The sequence below is a fragment of the Protopterus annectens genome, chromosome 16.part0, assembly GCF_019279795.1.
Source record: "Protopterus annectens isolate FY-2018-M chromosome 16.part0, PAN1.0, whole genome shotgun sequence".
Classification (NCBI taxonomy): Eukaryota; Metazoa; Chordata; order Ceratodontiformes; family Protopteridae; genus Protopterus; species Protopterus annectens.
In genome coordinates, this window is record NC_056750.1 from 601,109,606 (window position 1) to 601,137,562 (window position 27,957).

Genomic DNA, 27,957 nt, shown 5'->3' on the forward strand with positions numbered 1-27,957 from the left:
AAGCCAGGGATTACACCCTACAACTTTGTACACACCTTGGAATTTCAGTAAATTTCGAAAAATCTTTGCTACAGCCATCACAGCATATCTTATTCATAGGAGCGGAATTAGATACGCATCATTTAGTTCTAAAACTTCCTACAGAAAGAATAGTAGCACTTCAAATCAACATTTCCCTTCTGCTGTCGTCCAGAAAGTCACCGGCAAAATTGTTCTGAAAGTCTTGGGTCTCATGGCAGCTTCTCTCATTGCGATACCATTGGGAAGACTGCACATGAGAGTGCTACAATGGCTTCTGTTTGCACAATGGTCATTCCAACAACTTCCACTGACTCACGAAATATTGATAACGAAAACATGCAAATCACACCTAATGTGGTGGTTACAGACTTGCAACCTATCCAGCGGAAGACCATTTGTGCTACCCGCACCGTCAGCGACGATAACCACGGACGCTTCCCTGATAGGGTGGGGGGCATCTTTCAGGGACAGACAGTCCAAGGCGAATGGACCAATCTGGAGTACAATCTGCACATCAATGTTCTGGAGTTGAGGGCAGTGTTTTGGCGTTGCAACACTTTGCTCCCCTTCTTCCTCCAGGGACCATTGCAGTTCAGACAGACAACATGTCCGTAGTCTGGTACATAAACAAGCAAGGGCGAACCAGGTCTTACCAACTATGCAGAGAGGCCATGAGAATTTGGCAATGGGCAGAGTCCACCAGTCGCTTTCTGATCGCAACGCACATCCCGGGGTCATCCAACGTCATAGCCGACAGGCTGAGCAGGGCAATACTATTGCCTCACGAGTGGTCCCTCAAACAGTCAGTTGCGAGAAGGATTTTTCGCAAATGGGGCCAGCCTACCTGCGATCTGTTTGCGTCTCCAATGAACGCCAAATGCAGGAGCTACTTTGCCCTATTACCCCCTCCAGGGGAAGTCCCCAGGGACGCGCTGGTGCACGATTGGCCCCCGGGTCTCCTATATGCTTTTCCACCATTTCCCCTGATTGCAAAGTTTCTACAGAAAGCAAACAACCTTCAGAGGACTATTATTCTCATTGCCCCGTTCTGGCCTTGTCAAATTTGGTTCCCCTTTCTATTGCATCACCGCATTCGGGGACCTTGGATGCTGGACCCAGAGCCAGATCTACTGACTCACTCGTCAGGAGTTCCTCACCCATCTCTAGAATCTCTCCATCTAGCAGCTTGGCTGCTCCGCTTCCCTTTTTAGCCAGGTCGGTTCCCCTTACATCGGCGGTTCAAGATATTTTAGTAGCTTCTCATAAAGTTTCCACTACAAAGACTTACACCAGTAAGTGGAAACGTTTTGTCTTTTGGGCGGAGTCACATCATTTGGACCCTGTTAGAGCTCCGTTAAACAAGGTTTTAGAGTTCTTAACTGAACTATTTCATGAAGGAGCTTCCCCGGCTACTTTAAGAGTACAGTTAGCTGCCATTTCTAACTATCATGTAGAGGAATGTGGTGCACCTATTATGGCTCACAGACTTTGTAAAGCCTTTTTAAAAGGTTCTTTTCATATCAGACCACCAGTCAGAAGTCCGACATCACCGTGGAATTTAAACCTGTTGCTCTCTAAATTGATGTTGCCACCCTTTGAACCAGCTTCAAATTGCACATTGAAATTTTTGTCATGGAAAACCTTATTTCTAGTGGCCATTACATCTGCTAGACGAGTGTCTGAGCTTCAGGCCCTATCTGTCAAATATCCTTATTTAATATTTCATTCTGACAGAGTATCCCTACGCACTAATCCATCCTTTCTCCCCAAAGTTTGTTCCTCTAGTAATATTAATCAGTCCATTGAATTACCCACCTTCTTTAAGAACCACTCTAATAAATTGGAGTATATGTTGCACAAACTGGACGTCCATAGACAACTCAGATTTTATTTGGATAGAACAAAAGATCACAGGAAATCTGATCAACTATTTGTAGCTTTTGCTGACAGCAGAAAGGGTCTTGCAGTTACGAAACAAACTCTTTCTAAATGGCTAACTGACTGTATCACATATGTTTATGAAGCCTCTGACCAAACATTATCAGCAAAACCCAAAGGACATTCCACCAGATCAGTTTCTACATCTTTGGCTCACGCAGCTCGCTTACCACTAGACACTATTTGTGCGGCTGCTACTTGGGCTAAACCACATACATTTATCTCTCATTACAAAGTGGACAGGGTTTCTAGGGATAGGGCAACCTTTGGTTCCACTGTGCTCAAGAACGTTCTCCCTTGAGTTCCTCAGGATCATGGAGCTAGGGACGCTACCCATGTGTAAGAACAAAGGCGAGATTGAACACTCTCACATAAAGAAGTTATGTCCTTACCATAACGTTCCATGTGGAGTGTTCATCTCGCTGGTTATTACACTCCCACCCTTCCCACCCTTAGGAAGAACGTTCGATTTGGTGCCTGGTCTGGAGTATTCTCCTTCTGCTGTTGCAGTATTAGTGTTACTATCATACCCTTGGTATGTTTGTATATATGTACTTTTTGTATATAGTTGGCATGTGTGCGTGCTTTATGTCTGGTTTGCTTGCAAACTAGATCTGAGGTAAAGGCAGAGGGGGATTGTGGGTATTAGATGTCCTCGAGCTTCTTCTCGATGCAGAGCCTGCAGTCGGCCAGCACGGAGCCGAGGATCGGCTCCGAACCCATGTGTAATAACCAAGGCGAGATGAACACTCCACATGGAACGTTATGGTAAGGACATAACTTCTTTTTCTAGATTCTACTAAAAATTCTACCGGTGATAGTCACTCATTTAGGCCCCCTCTCTTTCTTTCTCTTTGCCTATATTCACATCAGTCTTTGATATGGAAGGCAGTTTTTAGCCTTCAGTCCAAATACGTTCTTGGCATCTTCCTATTCTATTACCTTTCCCTCTCTAGTTATTTGCTCCCAGTACCTTGGCTCCTTTGCCAGTTTTCTCCAATAAATTTGCCGCTCCCCTCTTGCCTATTGTATGTATCCCTAATTGCAGTTATCCCAATTGGCAGGATCTCCTTTCTCCAGCCTCATGTTGGCTTATTTCTTAGAAGACCTTCTACTACTTTATGAATATAATGTTCTGTGTGATTATTGCTGTTCTCCTTAAAGGTTGGCATCCAAACTCCCAGTCTTTCAATGTTACATGATTTCCCCCCCTGTTTCATCATCTCTTTCCACTTTGAATTATAGTTTTCTGTTTGTGCTAAGTATAGGAGCCTTAACTATGTGTTGCTCTGAAATACCCCTTCAGCCCAGGTAAACCCAATCTGTCCTGTTGTATTGGAAGAATAAGCTTCTCACACTTGACTCTTGCTGCCTTCACCTCCCAGATAAATTCCTTCAGCTCTGTACTAATTGCTGTCCACATCTTCTCCTCTGGTTGATAAAAAAATACACCTGACCAGTGTGTAAGACTAAAGGAGCTAAAACATTTCAACTGCTTGTATCTTACTATTAATATCCATATAACAGAGCTTCCATTTTCTCAATTTTTGTATTACTTTTGTTTAGTCTCTTCCCACATATCCTTAGATGCCACACCAGTATCATTTTTAATCCATACTCCCAAATACTTAATTTTATCATGTACCCATAAATATGGATACTGCTGAACCAATTTGTATGTGAGTAAATAATTTACAGCTATTGCTTTTGTTTTTGCTTCATTAATTTTGTATCCTGAAAAGGTTTGAAACTGCCTTAATATCTTCCAAAGCACTGTAATGTCTCAGGTCTTGTCAGGTATAAAACAATTTCATCTGCCAACAGAGCCAGCTTTTCTTGACTACCATACCAATTATATCTTTGAATTTCTGTGTCCCTTATTTTCTTTGCCAGTAGTTCTAAATGTAATACAAATAACAAACGAGAGAGAGAGAGAGAGGTCACCCCTGCCTCTGGTTCCTCTGCTCAAGCAGAGATTATCAGAGAGGACCTCACACATTTTAATTTTCACCTTCAATCCTTCATATGTCTTCACAGTCAACCATATCATTTTAGCAGAGAATGCAAATGCTTCCATTGTTCTGCTCATAAAATCCCAGCTTACTCTGTCAAATGCTGCCTCTGCATCAAGATCCACCAAAAGCAGTAGTATTTTCATACATTCTGCTTCCCCCTGGATCATCATTGTTCTGCTTATGTTGTCAAATGTCTGCCTCCCCTCCAAAAAACCACATTGATCCATATCTATCAGTTTTGGCATAATTTTTGCCATTTATTTATCCATTTTAAATGTAAACACCTTATAATCATTATTTAGTATTGAAATGGGCCTGTACATGAAGCTGGATCTGATGTATTTTTACCCTCTTTAGCTAGTACAGCTACTACCACTTTCTTCCAGGATGTTGGTACTTCTCCTCCTCCTGTTAAAATACTGTTAAATAAAACCTTCCAGATCTTCATCAGTTTTTTTTCCTCCTATCTTCCAAATTTCCGCAGGAATGCCATCTAATCTTGGGGACTTTCCTGTAGATTGGTTATAGATCACCATTTTTATCTAATTTCATCCTATCCTGTATATTTAAGTCTTACATAAACATTTCTATTTGTACCTTTTCTTGATTTTCATATTTCTCTGCTTTATGCAAACTTTCATACAGTTTCTGAAATATTTATAATACCTCAACAGGGTCTATATTAAAACATTGAATGCTTAAAACAGCAAAGGATGTTTCATCGACCATTTTTCAGCGAAAGCTGAAAATGTCGACACCTCAGAACAGCGATTTCTTTCCTAGGGAAAGAAATCGCTGTTCCAACCAAAAAAAAATAAAAAGCAGTAAACACTTCCAAACACATACACACGTACCTTAACCCTAATTCTACCCCCCCAAAAAAAGTAAACAGCTGAAAACACATATGCACGTAACTCAACCATACATCTAACGCAAAAAAAAGTAAACATTTTAAAACATATGCACTTACCTTAACCCGCACATTAACCCTAAGGTCAGTAACTGTTGCCATTTACTTAAACAGTTCCAAACACATACACACTTACCTTAACCCTAATTCTACCCCCCCAAAAAAACAAAAGTAAACAGCTTAAAATACATATGCACTTAACTAAACCGTACATCTAACACAAAAAAAAAACAGTAAACACTTTCATACATATGCACTTAACTTAACCCGCACCCTAACCCTAAGGTCAGTAACTGTTGCACATTTACGCTCTGGAGCTATACCGGACAAGGGACCACACTACAGTGCAGAACACGGCAAAGCAACAAAGTGGTCAAGTGACTTCTTTCCCAGGGAAAGAATTTGCTGTAAAGCCGTTTCGCTGTTTTGCCTGTTCGCTCTTTAGGTGTCGATGAAAAAGCATTTGACAAAATGCGTTTTCGTCATTCTAATAGGAACCCCCTCAACAGGATCCCTAGTTAACTTCCTTGTAATATGCTCCATAAGCTTGGTGGCAGCAATTTCTACTTTTTGTTGTCTGAGTCGTCATGCTAAAAGTTTTTGTGCTCTAGAGTTATAATCAAAAAACAGTTGCTTAACAGCAGTCATTTTAAACTCTTGCATATTATCAAGGTAGTCCCTTATTTTCTGTTTAGCAATCTGTAGTTGCTCCTCTTATGTGAGATTTCCCCTATTTTGCAATACTTTAATATTTGTCAGTCCTTCTAAAATATTCTTGTTACTTCTTAGCCATGTCTACCTTTCTTTTATTTTCACCCCATTTTTTTTAATTCCATTTTAATTTTATCCCACTCCTTAGCTATATTTTCAGTTGAAGTTGCTGTCTTCTCTAATAGCTCCCAAATAATTTCCACTACCCATTCCTTAAATTCCTCTTTTCAACAGCTAGTTGGGAAAGCACCAGAGTCTTACTTATATTTCATTACCCTGTTTTTATTTTAGTTATTTTTGACGCATGATCTGAAATAGTTATTGGGTATGTATCAAGAACTTCAGTTAAATGCACATGTTCCTGTGAAATGTAAAATCTGTCTAGCCTAGCCCAATTTTTTGTAGCCTGGGGAATAATATGTAAATTCACTCTGAATTTCTAGTACTGAATTCACATCTTCCATCCCAAATATTTTCATAAATGTCTTTAAAAATCTACCCTCCTTTGTTATATTTTCCTTTCTGCCCCCCCCATACACATCTTCACTGTTACAAATCAAATACCAGTCTCCACCTGTAAGTAATATTCCTTGCTAAAAGCTGATTATTTTTCCCAGAGTTTTCTTTAGCTCTAGTATAGCAGTTTTCAGTGGAATATATATACATTCCAGTGTAATCCTCATCCCTTGCCAGTAGCCTCTTAGTACTACAAATCTACCGTTATTGTCTTTTTTTCCCTCTTACATTACTATTGGAGCTCCTCTTGCAGTTAATATAAGTACTCCCTTTTTTTGCACCAGGATTCTACTGAATAACCATCCTGAAAACCTTTATATATCAAATTCACATGTTTAGGTCTTTCCAAGTTTCTCCCCTGTAGTGTAACTATTTGCACTCTACATTTTTTAATACAGTTCACTACTCTTTCATTTTTGGATTTATCTGTGAGATCATTAATGTGTAAAGATATTATAGAAATAATCATATTATTGAGGGATTATTATTCCCACCTTTTATGTATAGCAGGTTTTCTGTTACGTGTCTAGTTCCAGCTTTTATGTTACATGCATGCATTGTTTGGGAGGTTAATGTTTTATACAACTGTTTCTTTTCATCTCCATTTCAGCCTGTCGCATCTTGCAGAACTTTTTGTTTTGTTGAAAACCCTCAAATAAAAATACAAACATCCAATATCCCCTAAAATCTACTAACTTAATAACACACAAAACTATCTACATCTTCAAATATTGATAACCTTTAATAGGAACGAGTTCCAAACTGACAGCCACACACACAGGCTTGAGCTAAACAGAAAGAAAGGCTACCCATGTTAAGATGCATGGTAAAGCCTGTGATTCTATTAAGTGCTGTCTGTTTTTGCCTTATCTTTATAGCTCTCTCAGCTGGGAAACACTTGAATGCTTTCAGAAAATATTTTCTCCAAGCCATTTCTCTGTCAGATTGCCTACTAGTGACAAGAGAACCAGCTACAGGACTGTTTACTAGAAAAAACGTCCTTATAATATTCAATATTCCTTTCATTTACTTCCTTTCTGTCAAAACATTTTACTGTATAAAGCTAACACAGTCATTCCCAGATCCCTACTTTTTTTTTTTTTACAATGCATTGCCTACATTTCTTAAACCCAAACAAGGAGAAAAAGAGAAGGGAAAAAAACAAAAAGAATAAACAGAAGCACACATTTACATTAGTATTCCCATTACACTTAAAAATAATTTAAAAAAATTACTGTATAACATGCAGAGAAAATCATGCACCACTTAAGTAATACTGTTAAGAAAAAAATTGTTTTACTTGCAGTTAACTCTCTCCCTCCTCTTCCCCTCTCCCGATTGTTATTCCGAACATTAATGACATGAAGTAGGGCATATGCTATAGAGTCCCCTACAAGTTTAACAAAGTCCAAACAAGTCCATTATTTCCAGATTTTCTTCTTCTGTCCTGTTTCACAAATATAATCATTGCTTTGTAATCCCACGTTTGTTAATTTCCAGAGTACTGATTTTTTTTTCCAACAAACGTCTTTATTAAATTTTCACACATGACATAGGCAATCTTACATTTATACAAATGAAAAATAAACATGACACCACTTTAGTTGCAAACAGTATACATCACAGAGACCATTGAAACAACTGTAGTTGCAGACATTATGCACCAAATTCTAATCTATCCAATCATTGTCAGTTAAGCAGTGTATGGCTCATTTAAATCCTGCCTCTTAAACCTCGTTCCTACTCTGCATATACTGTCCCCACAATTCCCATTTTTTCCTATGTAGTTTGCTCCCTTCCTTTTATAAATATCCCAATTCCAGTTGTTTTATTTCTGTTAGTATATTCACTACTTCTAGTAAAGTTGGTGTAGACTGTGATTTACATTTTCTAGTGACTGCTTTTTTGGCAGCCACCATAATTAGAATCAGCAAGGCTTTACTATGTCTAGGCAATTCGGATTCTGTATCATAACGCAAAAAAAAAATCATCTCCCAAGTCAATCCAGTCTGCTCACCCAGCATCTCCAACAGAGCGGTCTGCAGGGAATCCCTAAAGTCTGCAAGCTCATTACACTCCCAAAAATATATTCTCAGCCTCCTCTTTCTTGCCCATCACACCTCCAACACTTGCTATCCACTCGAGGAAAAGTTCTTTGGAGTCTGTCTGGTATAAAAATACCTATGTAAACACTTCCAGACAAAGATCCTAAATATTCTAGACTTTGTTGCATATTTGGGAGATATGCATATATCCTCCTATTGTCTCTTTGTGAATTGCTTATCCAGTCTCTCTCCCCAATCCTTTCTAAGCTCCTCTGATTAATTCTTATAATTATCATGTAGTGTTTTATATGCTTTAAAAATTAATTCCTTTTTTAATGGCAGCTTCTGTTCTAGATTCTATTTAAAACTTTGCCATTGCTGGTCTTTCATTCAGGAGCCCCCTATTTCTTTCTCTTTGCCTATACTCTGATTATCAGTCCTTGATAGAGAAGACAGTCTAGATAAATTCTTGGCCTATTTCAATTCTGTTACCTTTCCCTTTCTAGTTATTTGCTCCCAAAACCTTGGTTCCTTTATCAGTTTTCTCCATTAAATTCCAGCCCCCTCTTGCCTGTTATCTGTTTCCCTGACCACAGTTGTCCCTATTAGCAAAATATGTTTTCTCTAGTCACGTGCTAGTTTGGTTCTTAAAATACTCCCTTCTATTTTATGAATGTAATATTCTGTATGATTTTTGTTGTTTTCCTTAAGAGTCTGCATCCAAAACTCCAATCTCTCCTTATTTCTTGAGCTTCCTCCTTGAATCAGCATAATTCCTTTCTACTTGTAATTATAGTTTTCTTCTTGTGCTATGTACAAGGGCCTTAACTGTGTTGCTGTAAAATACCCCCTCAAATTGGGTAATCCTAGTCCGCCTTGTTCTATTGGAAGACTCCACTTATCCCACTTGACCCTTGCTGTCTTCGCTTCCCAGATAAAATCCTTCCACTTTTTTTAAGTTGCTATCCACAGGTTCTCCTCTGGTTGATAAAAGTATGCCTGACCCATGTATAAGACTAAAGGGACTAAAACAATTGTAATGGCTTGTATCTTAGAGTCCCTATCCATATAGCAAAGCTTCCAACTTCTCAATTATCTTCTGTTTAATATCCTCCTACATATTCTTAGCTGCCACAACAGAGCAATTTCTAATCCATACTCCTAAATACTTCTTTTTATCTTGTCCCCATAAATACGGGTATTGTTGGACCAATTCGTGTGTGGGTACATAATTTACCGCTATTGCCTTTTTTTTAGCTTAATTAATTTTGTATCCCAAGAAGATTTGAAATTGTCTTAAAATGTTCCACAGCACTGTAATGTCCCTTTCTGGTTGTGCCATGTATAAAATATCATCTGCAAATAGAGCCAGTTTTTCCTGACTACCATACCAATTATATCCTTGAATTTCTGGATCCATTATTTTCGTTGCCAGTGGTTCTAAACGTAATGCAGACAACAAAGGGGAAAGTGGACAACCCTGCCTCGTTCCTCTGCTCAAGCAGAAATTATTGGAGAGGACCTCATCCACCTGAATTTGCTTCTCAGATCCCTCATATATACTTCTAATCAACATTATAATTGTATCAGGGAAAGCAAATGCTTCCATTACCCTGCTAGTGAAGTCCCAGTCTACTCTGTCAAATGCTTTCTTTGCCTCAACACCCACCAATAACAGTGGTATTTTCTTACATTTTGCTTCCCTCTGGATCACACCAGTGTTCTATTAATATTATCAAATGTTTGCCTCCCCTCCACAAAACCACACTGATCCATGTCTATCAATTTTGATATCACTTTTGCCGTTCTTTTAGCCATTATAGACATAAACACTTTATAATCATGGTTTAGTAATGAAATGGGCCTGTTTGAAGCTGGATCTGATGGATCTTTACCCTCTTTAGGTATTACCATTACCACCGCCTTCTTCCAGGATGCTGGTACTTCTCTTCCCCTTAAAATACTGGTAAACAAAGCCTTCCAGATCTTTATCAGTTTTTCCCTCCTAACATCCAAACTTCCACAGGAATACCATCTATTCCTGGAGACTTTCCTGTAGATTGATTATACATAGCCATTTTTATCTCATCCCTTCCTAGCCTAAATGTTAGTAATTGAGCCTCATTTATTTCTAACCTGGGCATATTTAATTCTTCCATAAACATTTCCATTTGTACCTTTTCTTGATTTCCATACTTCTCTGCTTTATAGAAACTTTCATGACATTTCCGAAATATTTCTAATACTTCTACAGCTTCTCTTGTTATCTTCCTTTGTTATAGGCTCCCTAAGCTTGGTGACAGCCCTTTCCACTTTCTGTCGCCTGAGTTGTTGTGCTAAGTTTTTGTGTTCTAGAATTATCAAAAAAACAGTTGCTTAACAGCAATTTTTCTAAACTCATGCATATTGTCGAAGTAATCCCTTATTTTCTGTTTAGCATTCTGAAGTTGCTCCTTTTCTTGTTCTGATAGATTCCCAATATTTTGCAATACTTTTAACATTTGTCAATCCCTCTAAGTAATTCTTGTTACTCTTTATCCACATCTCCCTTTCTTTTATTTTCACCCTAGTTTTAAACTCCACTGTAAGTTTAGGTCACTCCTTAGCTATGTTTTCAGAAGAAAATTCTGTCTTCTCTAGTAGCTCCTGAATTAATTCCAAAACCCATTCCTTGAATTCCTCTCTTTTCAACCGATAGGTGGGAAGCGCCAGTGTCTCATTTTATAGGGTCATAGGTTGGTACTAGGTCATCGGCCCTAGGGCCTATACAAGCTTAGCCATAACAATTCCCTGGCTATTTTTTCCCACACTATTTACTTCCCTGGACCCCTGTCTAGCAGGATGACTGACGTGATCCCTGGTGTGAATTTCCTTTCTCCCATCCAATCGTCAAGGTTCCTTTTGAAGAGGGTCAAAGAGGCGCTCTGCTTGACATGTATGGGCAGTCTATTCCAAAGTCTTATTACCTTGCGTTTTTATTTTAGTTATTGGTGCATGATCTGAAATAGTTATTGGGTGGATTTCAAAACCTTCAATTAAGTGCACATGTTCCTGTGAGATAGAAAATCTATCTACCGAGCCCATTTTTTATATTTCAGTGCGTAATATGTAAATTCACTCCGAAGTCCTAGTACTGAATTCACATCTTCCATGCCAAACATTTTCATAAATTTCTTCAAAAATCTTTTCCCTTCTAGGTCCCAGAGACACATCTTTACTGTTGCAAACCAAATTACAGTTTCCACCTATAAGTAATATTCTATGCTGAAAGCTGATTATTTCTGCCATAATTTTCTTAAGCTCCTTAATAGCAGTTTTAGGGGGATGTAAATGCATGCCAGTGTAATCTTCCTCCCTAGCCAGTAGCCCCTTAGTACTATGTATCTTCCATTATTGTCTTTTTCTTCCTCTTTTATCACTATTGGAGCTCCTCTTGCAATTAATACAAGTAATCCTCTTTTACTTTGCTCCAGATATTCCATTGAATAACCATCCTGAAAACCTTTCTTTATCAAATTCATATGTACAGTTCTTTCCAGGTGTGTCTCCTGTAGCATAGCTGTTTGCACTCTACATTTTTAATATAATTCACTGCTCTTTTTTTTGTGTGTTTGTAAGACCATTCAGATTGAAAGACATTACAGAAAGCATCATTTTGTTATATAGTTATTATAGGTTCATACTAGGCTATCAGCCCAAGGGCATTTATAAGCCTAGCCCAGAGTTTTGTGGCTTTCGCCACCCCTTAGTTTGAAGGATACTATGCCCATTATTTTGCTGTGCCTCTGTCAAGCAGTGACACTGAGGTAATCCCTGGGGTATATCTGCGATCTCCCATCCATTGGTCAAGATTTCTCTTGAACAAGGCCAGCGAGGTGCTCTGCCTCACATGTACCGGGATTTTGTTCCACAGCATAGGGAGTCTTTGGGTGATGAATCTGTCCCTCCAGCACGTCCTATTAATAACCGTGTCAAGGTTTAAGTCTCCGCCTTGTAGTTCTGAGGGATCTAGATTTTTTGAGGTGAAGCATGTTCATCAATTCTGGGTTGGACATGGCCTTGTATGTCAGGCACAGGTCACCTCTAAGCAGACGGTGGCGACTGAATAGAGCTGGAGTTCCTTCAGTCGGGCAGCATAAGACATATTTTTGAGACCCTTTATCCTTTTGGTAAGGAACTTTTGGGGCCTTTCCAGTTGCTGCAGGTGTCGGGTCAGATACATTCCAATGGGGCATTGTACTCAATCATTGGTCTGATGAGTGATGAGTACAGGGGGACGATGACCTCCCTTGATCTAGATGTGAATCCCTTCATGATCAGGTGGGCAATGTAGAAGGTCTTCCTAACTACTTTGGCGACGTGAGTGTCAAACGATAGGTTACTGTCAACCTGGGTCCCCAGATCCCTGATAACCTCTTCTGTGCTCAGTGGATTGCCACCTATATGGTAGCTAGGGGTAACCTTGTTTTTCCCGAAGGGTATGACTATGCATTTTTTGGTGTTTAACTTTAGTCCATGGCTCTGGCACCAGTTATCCGTTTCTATGAGACCCTTCTGAAGGATATCTGTGTCAGATGTGTTCTCGACTATTGCACCCAGTTTGCAGTCATCTGCAAATTTTGTCAGCCATAACCCTCCTGTGTTTGCTTGTACTTCTGAAAAGTAGATGCCGGACAAGAGTGGGCCCAGGACTGAGCCCTGTGGGACACCACTTGTGACAGGCTTTGAGTCTGACATGGCGCCAGCAACTCTGACCCTGTGGGTTCTGTCACTTAGCCAGTTTGCTACCCATCTTGTGACGTATGGGTTTACATTTAAGCTGATGAGTTTTTCAATGATACCTGAGTGGGGTATTGTGTCAAAAGCCTTTGCCAGGTCGAGGTAGGCTGTGTGGACTGCCTTTCCCTCATCAATGGCCTTGGTGACTGTTTCGAAAAAGTCAACCAAGTTTAAAAGGCATGATCTGCTCTTGACAAAGCCAAACTGGGTTGGATCCAAAGTCTGCAAGTCCCCTATGTCTTTATTTATGAGTTCCATTATGATCCTCTCCATAGCTTTGCAGATCAGGCTTGTCAAGCTGATGGGACGGTAATTTCCAGGGTCGGTGGAGGCACCGCCTTTGTTAAGTGGGACCACAGTTGCCGTACGCCACTCCTTGGGTACATATCCTGAGGTGAGGCTAAGATTAAACAGCTGTCCTAACTGTGGGTTTAATTCCTCATTGAGTTCGCGGAGCACACAACCGGGGACACCATCTGGTCCCATGGATGCTGTGTTTTTTGCCTTGGAGAGAGCAGTTCTCACCTGAGCGTTAGAGATGTTTGGGGGGCTACAATCCTCTGGTATAGATATCTCTCCTTTTGGGGGGGGGAGAAGTTTGCACTGAACCTGTCAGCCAGTATGTTGGCAATGTCTATAGGTTCAGTGATTTTTACATCATTTTGAACTAATTCTGAGCATATCTGGGAGTTTTCTCCCAGGTTTCTGACATAGCTAAAGAAGGCCTTATGATTGTCTTTTGAGTCCTTAGCGATTTTTCTCTCAAAATTTGCCTTGGATGATTTTATGAGAGATCGTAGTTTTTTACTTATAATGATCAAAGGTGTCTTACCTTTTAGGGATTTTGCTCTATCTTGTAGTAGCTTCCTCCTTTTGTTGTAGAGCTTGTTTATGACTGGGGTCCACCAGACTGGACGCTTGCCTTTGGTACAAAGAGTCTTTGTTTTGTTTGGGATTGCCTGATCCATGCAGTCCTGTAGGTGCTGGTAGAAGGCATTTGTAAGTGATTCAGCGGCTTGAGTAATGGTTTCCGCGGGCTCGGGGGCCTTAAAAGAGACCACACTAGTCTTTAGAAGTGTGAAGTCTGCTTTTGAAAAGTTCTTCACTGTGGTCTTTTTTATCTCGGGTGGGGGTGGGATGTGGACTTCCAGTGAGATTACTTTATGATCTGATCTCACCAGTGAGGGGTATACTTCCGGTGTTGAACATTGTGACCCCATGTTCGTGATGATGAGATCAAGTATGTTTTCACCTCTTGTGGGGATGGTGACTAGTTGTTCCATGGCATTTGAGTTTATGAACTCTAGGGACCTTTGGGCTAGAGTGTTGGGGCTTGAGTAGTGATCCCAGTCTATATTCGGGTAGTTGAAGTCACCTAGTATGATGGTGTTTGGAGATACATTTATCCCCTCCAGTGTTTTCAGGAAAGCTATGTGAGGTTCCTGAGTTTGAGAGGGTGGCCTGTAACATGCTACAAATTGCAGAGCAGTCTTGCCTATGGTTAATTACACCTGGATGGTCTCCGATGCCGGGTTTTTTTATGTTAAATGTCTAGTTCTAACTTTTATGTTACATGTATATACTGTTCGGTGGTTTGGTCTTTTATACAGTTGTTTCTTGTTATATCAACTTGTGCCTGAAAGCCCTCAAACAGAACAAGCAAACTCCCCAAAAAACCAACCTAAAACCTATTAACTTAATAACAACACACAAAACTATGTACTTCTTCAAATACTGACATTTTTGCTTCCTAAAGATTACCAGAAAAAAAGGTTAGCCATGCTATGACACATGGTACAGCCTGTGCAACTAGTAAGTGCTATTTGATTTTGTATTCTTTATAGCTTTCCCAGTTGAGAAAACACTTGAATGATTTCAGTAAGCACATTCTCCAAGCCACTTCTCTTTATCAAATTGTCTTCTAGTGACATGCAAACCAGACACAAAGCTGCTAAGGGTTCCTTGTTTATCAGAAAAAAGCCTTACAATATTCTTTTTCATTTACATGCTTTGTAATAAACTTGTTACTGAATAACACCTACGGTTTTAACCCAGTCACAAGCATGGGAAAAAAGCACACAGATTTTTGTTTTGTAACACACACTTGATCAGACCCTCCATCTCTCCCCCATCTCCCCCCCTCCTCATTTTTCTTTTCTTTTTTTTTTTCATTGCAGAGCCTACATTTCTTAAAACTGAACAAAGAAAGAGAAAAAAAAGAAAAAAGCACTTGCTTATATTAATATCCCCATGCATTTTAAATTGAGAAAATGTTACTTCAGGTTTAATTGGTTTTGCATTATTTTTAAAGCTCTGACACCTAGGAAAACCCCTGGTTGTTTTCAGAGAACATTATATCCTAGCCAATTTCTCTGTTTTTTTCCCTCAGACAATCTCCTTCCACCAGACTGTCTCCAGTTTCTCTTTATCAGATTGTCTCCATTGAGACATGAAGACCAGCTGCAGAAATGCTACTTAGTATACTTACAAGCAACTACTAGGAAAAAAAGCCTCATAGTATTCGATATTCTTTTTCATTTACTTGCTCTCTCTCTCAAAAAAAAAGATCCTTAATCAGTAATTTCCTATGCAAGAATGAAAAAAGCACATTAATTTGAACTTTGTCATCCCTTTTGTTAACCAGGCTCTCTTTTTATTTATTTTTTTTTGTGATCATTGCATTGCCTATATTTCTCAAAACTGTACAAGAAGAAAAAGAAAACATCTGTTTACAATCCCCATTACATTTAAAAACAGCTTGCAAAGAAAAACACGTACCATAGGTAAAATCCAGTACCACTTCCTTGCAAGCTATAGGTCCCCCTCTATGACCTAGGAAACCCATACCATGTATTTAAACTTAATAGAAACACCAACCATCCAACCCAATACCATATTCATGGGTGACTTTACCTCACTATTAACTGGGAATTATATACAACATCAAACATACATGCACTGAGATTCCTGGATTTTGTAAACACAAACTCCCTGGACCAAATAGTCAGTACACCAACTAGGGGGACAACCATACTGGATCTGGTCCTCACTAATATGGGAGAGTGCTGCACACCCCCTACTGTAATGCCTTCCCTGGTAAGGTAAGACCACAAAATGGTCTCCTCTGAAGTTAAAATAAATCCTGGACGCGCAGCTAAACCAGGAATATTCAGGAACTATTCTAAGGCTAACCCCCTGCTACTAAGTGAGACCCTGGCAAAATTTCAAGCCCCTATAAACCCTGATAACACTACTGCCTATGCAGAACTGTTCACAGAAACCCTGTACAAGCATGTTAATAGCAGCATAGAGGCAGCTGTACCTACCAGGAAGAAGTACAGAACTCACTCAAAAAACAAGCCACCCTAGTGGAATCACAAAATCAGTAGGATATATAACAGAAAGAAGAAAATCATGGCAAATATTAGGAGGTGCAGCACTCAGCAGGATAAAAGCACTCTCATTAAACTAAACAAACAATTCAGAGGACAAATAAAGTCTACCAAAGCCAAATGTGAGGTAAGTTTGGCCTCCCAGGCCAAGGACAGCTACAAAGCATTCTTTACGTATGTCCACAACCTCAAAGGCAACACAAAATTGGGTGCAGAGCTCACTGTAAATGGAGCCACCTATACTGAGCCAGAATATATAGCTAACCTCCTGGCTGATAAATTCAGCTCCAATTGTACTACTCTCCCCTACAACCTTCCCTCAGGAAATGTCATCAAATACAACTCCTGCTGCTATCACTAGGGAATGGGTCCTTAATGCTCTTTCTAAGACCAAGAACACTGCATCAATGGGCCCAGACAGTATCCCAGGATGCCTTCTAAATAGCATGAAACATGACCTGTCACACGGCCTCTGGAATTCCTATTTAACTGTAGCCTCCAAACAGGCTTTGTGCCTCGTGAATGGAGAAAGGCAATGGTCCTCCCTCTGCCCAAAGGTGGGCCATCTACAGACCCTGGAAACTACAGACCCATAAGTCTCACTAGTCTTCTATATAAAGCCATGGAAAGAATTATCATGGAGATTATCAATAGAGATATAGTAAACCCCCAGACACTGGACCCAACCCAGTTTGGTTTCGTAAAGAACAGAGTATGCCTACTCAACCTGGTGGACTTCTTTGAGAAGGTCACCAAAGCAAGGGATGAGGGCAAAATTGTTAACACTGCCTATCTTGACCTGGCCAGGGCATTTGACACAATACCCCACTTGGGTATTGTTGACAAACTCAAAAGATTAGGTACAAACCCGTATGTCATCCAGTGGATAGCCAACTAGCTCACAGACAGGACCCAGGTAGTTAGAACTGGGGAGTCCACCTCTACAAAGAGGCCAGTCACAAGTGGAGTCCATCAGGGATCAGTCCTTGGGCCGCTCCTTTTTGGCATTTACTTCTCAGAAGTCAAGGCCAATGTCAGTGGACTCTGGCTAACTAAATTTGCAGATGATTGCAAATTAGGAGTCATCACTGCATCTCAAACTGACACAAATGTTCTCCAGAAGGGGCTGACAAACAACTGGTGTCAGAGTCATGGACTAAAACTAAATGCCAAGAAATGCATAATAGTATCCTATGGGAAGTCATCCATCTCTGGTAACTATCATATTAACAACACACCCCTTAGAGTTGACCCAGTAATCAAGGACACACACAGATAGTAATCTAGCCTTTGATCATCATGTGTCTACAGTGGTGAGGAAATCATCCTATGTTGTGCAACTTATAAACAAAGGTATGGCATCTAAGTCCAAAGAAGTCATTGTTCCACTATATTCAGCATTCATCAAACCTGTCATTGAGTACAATGCCCCCTTTGGTATGTACCTAACCAGGCATATGCAACAACTCGAACGTTCACAGAGGTTCCTCACTACAAGGCATATGTAATATGTTCTATGCAGACCGCCTCAAGGCCCTCTCCCTGTATTCTGTCTCCAACAGGCTTTTGAGGTGAGATGTATGCCTGGCATACAGGGCATTGTCAGAACCCACTCTGATGGACCTCCTGCATATCTACAAAACAAACAGTACTATAATTACCCATTCTAAAGACTTAAACCTTGCCTGTGATATAAATAGAACCTGCTGAAGAGATAGGTGTGTATCCCAGAGACTACCCTGTCTATGGAACAGGCTCCGCATCCATGTGAAGCAGAGGTCTTCCATAATCCAAGTGCAACTTGGACAATTGGATGGGAAACCGGAAATTCATTCTGGCACCTATGTCTCTGATGCAAACAGCTAACCTGTAAGTGGTTCATCCCCCAGGCCTATGCTGACACTTATCAAGGGTATCAGAACGTGTCAGAGATTTGGGATGCATGGCTAGGCTTAAAAAAGCCTAGTAAACACACATGAACCTATGAACAAATGCAGTATTGTTAAGAAAAAAAAAGTGTTTTCTTTGCTTACAGTTAATGCTCTCCCCTCTCTTCCCCTCCCCACAACATTTTCTGAACATTAATGACATGCAGTACAGCATATTAGGGTCCCCCACATGTCAAACAAATTTTGAAAAAGTCCAGTATTTCCAGATTTTCTTGTTCTGTCATATGTCATAAATATAATTATTGCATTGTAATCCCACATTGTTACTGGTTTTATTACTGTTCTTCTCCATCACCCAAATCCTGTCTCTGCTTCATTTCCAACATTCTCTTGATTCTTCTGTTCAACTCATGCTCCCTTCCTTCTGTCCAACATTTTCCATTGAAATACTGGAAGAAGTTTCACAGGTACAGTCTCTTTGTGGTCTTTATTACCGGACCTCAACAAGAAGCAGAATCTCCTTTTGTTTCACAACTCAATTTTTGTTGGACAGACTTTTGTATTTCCTCCTTAGCATGCATGTCATTAAAAAATGATTTTGTCCCACCAGGAAAGAATACCTTGAAGACAGCTGGATACAGCAGTTTGAATCTCACACCTGCATCTCGACATTTTCTAAATAGTGAAATGATTTTACTTCTCTTTTCGTGGTGTACAATGAGTAATCATTCTCCACAAATACTCTGCTGTCTCCCACTTTTAGTATTTTGTCCTTTTTCCACAGTTTTGTTAGAATCAACTCCTTTTGCTGGTAGGATTGCATCCTTACTATTATAGGTCTAGTTTGCTTTCTTATGGCTAGGTTTGGAGCACACACACAATGTGCCCATTCAATTAATAGTCCCTGCTGTGGAATACCAGTCCAGTTGCTTATCTGTGCTTTCATAAAATTAATGCAGTCTGTTCATTCCAGCGTCTCAGGTTTAGCTGAAAATCTCAGGTTTTCCCTATGTGTTCTGTCCGCTAATTCTATTATTTTTTTAAACATTTCTTCCTGAGCAGTCTCATATTCATCCAGCCTTTTCTTCATTTCGATCTCTGATTTTTGTAGCTTTATCATGTCATCTGGATATCTGTTAAAAGCTTCTTCCATTGTGTCCAGCCTTTTGTTGTTTGTGTTGATGTACTTTACCAGTGTTTTGTTTATTTTAACCAGGTCTGTATGCAGTTGTCTTACATCTTCCTGTAAGTTATTGGAAGTCATGTGTGAAGGTTGCATTACTTTTTCTTGAACAGCTTTAGAACTCTCCCCTGCAAGTGTTTCTTCCTCACTTTTTGTAGCTGATTTTTTTCCAGGTGTTCTGTGTTTCTTTATTCCTGGTGTCCAGGCAGTGTACTTACTAGCCAGTTACTGAAATTTACCCATAAACACAAGTCTGCTGGCCTTCTCTGCTTAGTCTCTGTTTTCACACTGGGAGAGCTAGAAACAAACTGTTACTTAGTGTGCAGCCATCTTGGAAGAATTTCCAGATTACAGATTTTAGCCTCCAAACGTTAATGACATGAAGTAGGGCATATGCTTTAGAATCCCCTTCAAGTTTAACAAAGTCCAGTTTTTCCAGATTCTTTTGTTCTATTCCTGTTCATCTCCGTGTCTTAAACGCTGTCTGTGCTTCATCTCCAATGCACTCTTGATTCTTCTAATCAACTTCTGTGCTTTTTAATCCCTCTCAGTCATTTTCCATTGAAACATTGGGAAAGGTTTCACTGGCACAGTCTCTCTGTGGTCTTTATTACAAGAAGAACAAGAAGCAGAATCTCCTTCCATTTCACAGCTAACTTTTTGTTGCACAAACTTTTGTATTTCTTCCTTAGCATGTACTTCAGCAAAAATGTTTTATTCCTCCAGGGAAAAATATTGTGAGAATAGTTGGTACAGCAATTTGAATCTCATGCCTGCTTCTCGGCATGCCCTATGTAATGGAATAAATGTATTCCTCTTCTGCCTGGTGTGCAATGAGTAGTCATTCTCCACAAACACTCTGCTGTCTCCCATTTATAGTACTTTGTCCTTCTTCAACAGTTTTGTCAGAACTGACTCCTCCTGCTGGTAAGATTGCATTTTTACTATTAAAGGTCTAGGTTGTTTTCTCATAGCCAGGTTTGGAACATACACACAATGGGACCTTTCAATTAACAATTCTTGTTGTGGAATACCAGTCCAGTTGTTATTTGTATTGTCATAAAATTAATACATTGTGTTTCTTCCAGCTTCTCTGCCATAAAAGAAAATCTAAGGTTTTCCCTGTGTGCTCTGTCCTCCAATTCTATTTTTTTAAACATCTCTTCTTGTGCAGTCTCATATTCAGCCTGCCTTTTCTTCATTTCAACCTCTAAGTTTTGCAGTTCTGTCACCTTATCTGAATATCTGTTCAAAGCTCCTTCCACTTTTCCAGCTTTTTGTTGTTTGTGTTGATATACTCCATCAGTGTGTCATTTATTTTAGCCAGGTCTATGTGCAGCTGCTTTTAGGGTTGCCACCTTTTCAAATGGCCATAGTGGAACATTTTCGGGACACACATCAGATTTTACAGGCTGACACAAACCCACAGTCAGTACAAAGGATAGAACTTTACATTTTTTGCCTAACTAAAAGCTTATTCTTGTAGCAGTTTAGTTGCTTATCCTGTTTCTTGTAACATGTAGGTATTTTAGATACAGAAATAACTATTTTATGCAACTATTACATTAAAAATGGGACATAATTATGTCCTACAATATCAGGACATTTGCCATTTTTAATATTTTTGGTCAGGACACAACCGCTCAAAGAGGGACTGTCCCTTGCAAAGTGGGACAGGTGGTAACCCTAGCTGCTTTACACTTTCCTCTAGGTTACTGGATGTCATGTCTGGAACTTGCACTGCTTCTTTCTGGACAACTACAGTTCTTTTCCCAGTCTGTGTTTTTTTATCAACTTTTGTAGCTGGTTTTCCTCTAGGTCCTTTATATTTCTTTTTTCCTGGCTTCTAGGCAGTGCACTTACTACTCAATTACAGAAATTTACCCAGAAATCTAGGTCCACTGGCTTTCCCTAAGGTTCTGTTTTCAGACTGGGAGAGACAGAATTAAGCTGTTACTCAATATGCAGCCATCTTTGAACACCTCTAGCTATATTTTCAGAAGGTATTTCTATCTTCCCTAATAGCTCTTGAATAATTTCTACTACCAATTCCTTAAATTTGTCTCTTTTCAACAGATAGGTGGGAAAGTGCCAGTGTCTCATTTTTATTTCATTAACCCGAGTTTTTATTTTAGTTATTATTGATGCATGATCTGAAATAGATACTGGGTACATATCATGACCTGCAATTAAATACACATGTTCTTGTGAAATGTAAATTCTGGGTAACATAGCCCAGCTTTTGTATCTTGGAGAATAATATGTAAATTCACTCCAAACTCCTAGTACTGAATTCACATCTTCCATGCCAAATGTTTTCCTAAATGTCTTCGCAAATCTACCCTCCTTTGTTATATTTTCCCTTTTGCCCCCCCCCAGACACATCTTCACTGTTGCAAATCAAATTACAGTCCCCACCTATAAGTAATATTCCTTGCTGATAGCTGATTATTTCTCCCAGAATTTTCTTAAGCTCCATTATAGCAGTTTTAGGTGGAAATGTACATACATGCCAGTGTAATCCTCCTCCCTTGCCATTAGCCCTTTAGTACTACAAATCTACCGTTATTATGTTTTTTATCTTTTTCTTCTATCACTACTGGAGCTTCTCTTGCAATTAATACAAGTACGTCTCTTTTCCTTTATCCCAGGTATTCTGCTGAATAACCATCCCGAAAACCTTTCTTTACCAAATTTACATGTTCAGTTCTTTCCAAATGTGTCTCCTATAGCATAGCTATTTGCACTATAATTTTTATTTATTTATTTATTTTTTATATAGAACACTACTCTTTCTTTTTTGTATTTATCTGTGAGACCATTTTGGCATTTAAATACATTACAGAAAGCATTGGTGTGTTAAAAGGTTATTATTGCCACCTTTTATGTACAACATCTTTTTTGTTGAATGCCTTGTTCCAACTTTTGTGTTACGTCTATACACTGTTTGGCAGGTTGATCTTTTATACAGTTGTCTATTGTCTCATTCATTTGTGCCTATGTCACATCTTACAAAACTTTTTTGTTTTATTGAAAGCCCTTAACAAACAAACACACCCCAATGCCCCTTAAAATTTGTTAATGTAATAACACACAAAACTATGTATAACTATGCTACGAAGCTGGCTATCTGTACTGGCACCCAGGAAGCACCCCTATCTCCTCTTGAGTGAAGGCTGTTTAATTCCTAATCTCACCTGTATTGGCTGTGCGCCCATTTTTTGTTTAATTTACTTGGTGTTTTTGTCCTCTTGTGGGCGGCACACACGTAGTACAAGCTAAAGTTGCTTCTATCCCTTACTTACCTGCATACTATTTAGTCGCCATATCCCCTTGCATTTATTTTTTTGCTACTCCCCTGCCCCTGCTAGCCTTCCCATAACTGTGACATCTTGCTTGCCTTGCCTTTTCTGTCTCCTCACTGTCTCTCCATTACTTTTTTCTGGCTGCTGCACTCCTTTCTCTGTTCTTCCTACCTTTAGTTCACTTACGACTGGGTCTTATATATTAATACCTGCTTCTTTCTACTTTTCCCTCCCAGTGTCCCTCTGCAAACTGTATATTTTTCTTACCTATACCTTGCACCTACTGTCTCCTTGTATTCTCACTGTACCCTTTCATGCTTTTTCACCTAACTACTCCCCTTACTCTGTAAACTATACTTTTTCCCACTCATACCTGCACCTGTTAATTACTTGTATACTGCCTGAACCCTCTCAGGTTCCTTAACTAACTCTCCCTTTCTTGCTTTCTAAACTACGTAGTATAGGAAACTCGTAGTGTTCAACTTCCCTGCTTAGCTGATTGATTCTGCTCTCCTCTCTAACTGTTTCTGCCCCGCTTCCCTCCCTACCCCCTTATCCCACCCACCCCACGTGTCCTTAGCTTTATACCCCTCACACCACACCCCCTTTATAACTTCACCTATCACTGGCTCATACCTCATCTACAACTTCCTCTCTACTATACCTTCCTCAATTACCTCTCCTATCGCCTGTCTATACTTAAAGGTACATACTTACCTTGTGTCTTCCATCTAGCTTCACGTCCTTAAACTATAGTCTTAACCAAAGTCTTTTAGTCTATTCCTCTCTTCCACACCTCAACATGTCTACAGACATCCACAATCCTACTTCCATGGCCTCTGTAAAAGACAATACTCTAAAAATACTAATACTCCTGCTTATTACTTCCTTTTCTTTCACAATGCCCTATTTCTTAACCTCTTATGAATCTAAACTCAATTTCCACTTCAACTACTCTCCTAAACATACAGCCTCAAATGGCAAAAGCCTAACCTTTACTCATTTAAACATTACATCTACCTCTAGTTACCTCTTAGCTAAATATCACAGATTGTCTCACTTAAAAATTCAGAACCTCTTGATTAGGAAACTAAAATACTTACTGAACTTCCCTAACAAATCTCACTTGGAATACAACCACTCTACCTTGGTAGATGGCGACATTCACCCCAACCCAGGTCCATCAAATATTTCAGCTGAAGCTACACCTGCTTCTCTAAGCTCATCTCTTCGATTATCAACCTCCAATACAAATACTCTACTCATAGGGCACCTTAATATCCGAAGTGTCAATAACAAAAAAAACCAACTCCACTCTCTTTTTGATCACCACTCCTTTGATATTCTTTGTTTAACTGAAACCTGGTTAAAACCCTTTACTAAAGACACTGAAATCATACCTCCAGGTTACAATATCTTGAGACTCGACCGCAATGGTAAAAAAGGCGGAGGAGTAGCACTACTATTCAAAACTGAACTAAAAGTAACATTAGTACCCTATGGTAACCTTGGATTTACTAAAACTGAACTTATCTCAAAGCTGCAACTAAACCCCAAAAAATCTATCTATATCATCTGTATATATCTACCTCCTGGAAATAACTCTACTACCTTAGAAAATATCCTCAGTTGGGCCGCATCCACCTACCCTCAAGAAACCATAATACTAGGAGACCTCAACCTTGACTGGTCCTCTGTAACCACTAACAACCCAGCATCTCATATTAATCTCCATGGCTTTACTCAGACAATTAACACCTCTACTAGGATTAACAAAACTAATAACAAAGAAAGTATTCTTGACTGGATTTTGGAAAACAAACCTCTAGTTAAATATCAGTCTGGAACGCTACCTGATGACATTAGTGACCACAACCTAACCTATATTATAAGACAAAAGAATGCCTCTACCTACTCTCCTTTATATAGGACCCTACATGACCTCAAATGCTTTAATCCTACCCAATTTAAAACTGAACTAAAGGCCTGTAACTGGAACCCACTAAAAACACTTCCTCTTCAAGAAGCTGTTAATTACTTTAACACCACATTCCTAACAATTCTAGATAATCATGCACCAAAACGTTCTATCAGAATTAAATCTAAGCCAGCCCCCTGGCTAACAAAAGAGACTAGACAAAAAATGTCACTTAGAAACAAATCTTGGTCAAAATGGCGAATTAGCAAATCTCCCATAGACCAACAGACTTTCAGGCATCTGAGAAACAGTACCAAAAAAGCGATCCTCTCTGACAAAAGGAGCTATTATAGCAATCTTCAGCAAGTGAATCACAATAACCCTCAAAAATTCTGGTCAACCCTAAACAGACTTCTTCACCCTGGACAGACTACCACTCCCTCCCTTTCTGGGTCTGACAGAATTTCTTCCCTTGATACTGCCAATACTTTCAACTCATTCTTCATTGATACTATTAATTCCTTGGCCTCCCATCTCTCCAGTGACAATACTAGCATCCTTGACCATGCATCCTCCAAACTACCAACCTTTAGGCTACAACCCATCTCCATTACCTTTATACAGAGATGTATTCTCAAACTTAAACCATGTACCCCCTCAGCTGACCAGCTTCCTTCTGAATTCCTTCAAAAAGCAGCCTCTGAAATCGCTTATCCCATATCTATTCTTATTAATAGGACCATAAATGAAGAAACCATAACTGATATCTGGAAAATCTCTCACATCATACCCTTACATAAAGGAGGAAACTCCTTTGAACATTCTAACTATAGGCCCATAGCCCTATTGTCCCCACTTGCAAAAATAATGGAAAAATGTGTTCACCATCAGTTAATGAATCACCTAATACAAAATAACATTCTTACAAACTGTCAACATGGCTTTAGGCCCTATCATAGCACAACTACTGCTCTGCTCTCCTTTACAGACTTTATTAACAAAAATCGCAACAATAATATCCTGTCTTCCGCTCTTTTCATTGACCTGTCCAAAGCCTTCGACATGGTTAACCACTCTCTCCTATTAAAAATTCTCGAATCTCTTTCCTTAGAAGCTAAGGCTATCCACTGGTTCATTTCCTATCTCACTAACAGGAAACAGGCCGTCCTCTGGGATAACAAACTCTCATCTCTTCTACCAATTTCACTTGGGGTCCCCCAAGGCTCTGTTCTTGGACCTCTTCTTTTCTCCCTCTTTATAAATGACTTACAAATAGCTATTCCCCAGGCTACATGCATTCAATATGCCGATGACTCCACACTTATTTGCTCTGCTAAATCCATTTCCAAACTTCAAGCTAACACTCAAGCTGTATTTTCTAAAGTCGAAACTTGGTTCCTAAAACGTTGCCTACTCCTAAACGCAAAAAAGACCAAACTCCTACTCTTTAAGCCTACTACCAGATCCCCTACATTTGACTTCACTATCTTGTCGAATAATGGGACCATTATATCACCTGACTCTACTACTAAATTGCTAGGTGTCACGATTGACAACAATCTTTCCTTCGACTTTCATATCAACAATACCATTAAATCTGTAAACAGGAAACTTAGCTCTCTATATAGAATCAAAACTTTTTTAACCTTCCCAGCAAAAGTTAATCTTGCCCACTCACATCTTATTTCCACGCTTCTCTATGCCTCACCTATCTACACTAATCTCAAGAAAAACAATCTCTCTAAACTGTCTACCACTTACAATAACATAGCTAGATTTGTTACTGGGAAGCAATTCAGAACCCACCACTGTCTGAATCTGCAACAACTTAACTGGCTTGAACTGACAAACATGTTGCTTCTATCCCAACTTATGTTTGTCCAAAGAGCTTTTTACCAACCTCTTAATATACCTGTTCTTTCTAACCTCTTAAGCCCCTACTCAAACCTGAACTCACTCCGCTCTTCCAGCAAACTGCTAGTTACCTTAACCAAATCTAATAACCTTGCTGGTGATTCACTTTTCTCGAATGCCATTGGGAAACTCTGGAATAAACTTCCCCCCGAACTTACTTCAATTGCATCTACTGTTCTGTTTAAACAAAAACTCAGAGTATACCTTAAAAACCACTGGATATGTTCCTGCTCTAAGCCTGATTAAAATTGTCTTTGTTTTTCTCCTCCTCATGGCTATTGTCTCTCTCTTTCTGACAGTACATATCTCTTTAAATCTGCACTTTCTTTCGATTAAGGTTCTCTCTTTTCCTTGGTTTTATGCTTTCTCTAAATGGTTCTAAAGATGAAATTATGTTTAATATGTTGTTTATACCTTTACGCTGTGATTAATAATTCTTGTCTTGGAGTAAAAGTCCTACCACTTTTTAATCTGTTATTATGAAATTTTTTTTTTTTTTTTTTTTTTGTTATGTTGTATCTGTCTTGTCTAAATGTGGAGCTTTTCTCCCCGGGCCTCTGCTGAAAATGGAAATATATCCAGTTAGACTAGCCCGGTTAACAAATGTAAAATAAAATAAATAAATAAAATATGTATATCTTCAGATATTGAAGTTTTATCCTCCTAATAGGAACACATGTTCCACACTGAGCCATGCTCAGAGACTTGAATTAAACTACAAGAAAGGTTATTCATGCTAAGATGTTGTGCTTCTACTAAGTGCTGTTTTTGTCTTATCTTTATAGCTATCTCAGGTGGGAAAACACTTGAATGCTTTCAGAGATCATTATCTTCTAGCCATTTCTCTTTATCAGATTGCCTCCAAGAGATATGAGAACCAGATGCAAAATTGCTAACCATACATTTATTTACTTTAAAAAAGCCTGATCTTTGTCTTTTTTTATTTCTCTGTTTGTTCTGTGCATTTTACTTGTTGCTGTGTTTGAAAAACACTAGCATAGAGCTGAATATCTATTACTGTTTGTGACCTTTGGAGCTTGTAGTACAGTCTTTGTCTAGAGAGGCCTAGCTGTTTCTTCGTGGGAGGAGGATTCAGTCTGGTCTGATCTGGCTAGTGTTACTACACAGGGCTCTGTTTTTTTATTATTATTATTGTTGTTTTGTTTTTGTATTGAATAATTTGGCGGTTTCCTGTTTCTCTACCTTAAATAGCCAGTGTTTAAACTAGTTTGTACTTGTTTGTTCAAAGCTGCAATGAGTTAGGCCTTCTGCCCTTGCTCTGCTGTTTTACAAAAACTGCTGTGAGACTACAACACATAAATGCTTATTTTCAACTGTTTTCTGCACTTCTGATTAACTAAAACAATATTTGCTACAATTCTGTTTAAACTGGGTAACTGTTTTTAGGCCTAGTGAATTCA

At 39.2% G+C, this 27,957-nt stretch overlaps 1 protein-coding gene across 1 annotated transcript in view; it reads left to right on the forward strand.

The window, feature by feature from the left end:
- The window catches only part of LOC122790489, a gene marked incomplete in the record, with an annotated part of 1,159,925 nt that overhangs the window by 386,066 nt on the left and 745,902 nt on the right, over window positions 1-27,957 (forward strand).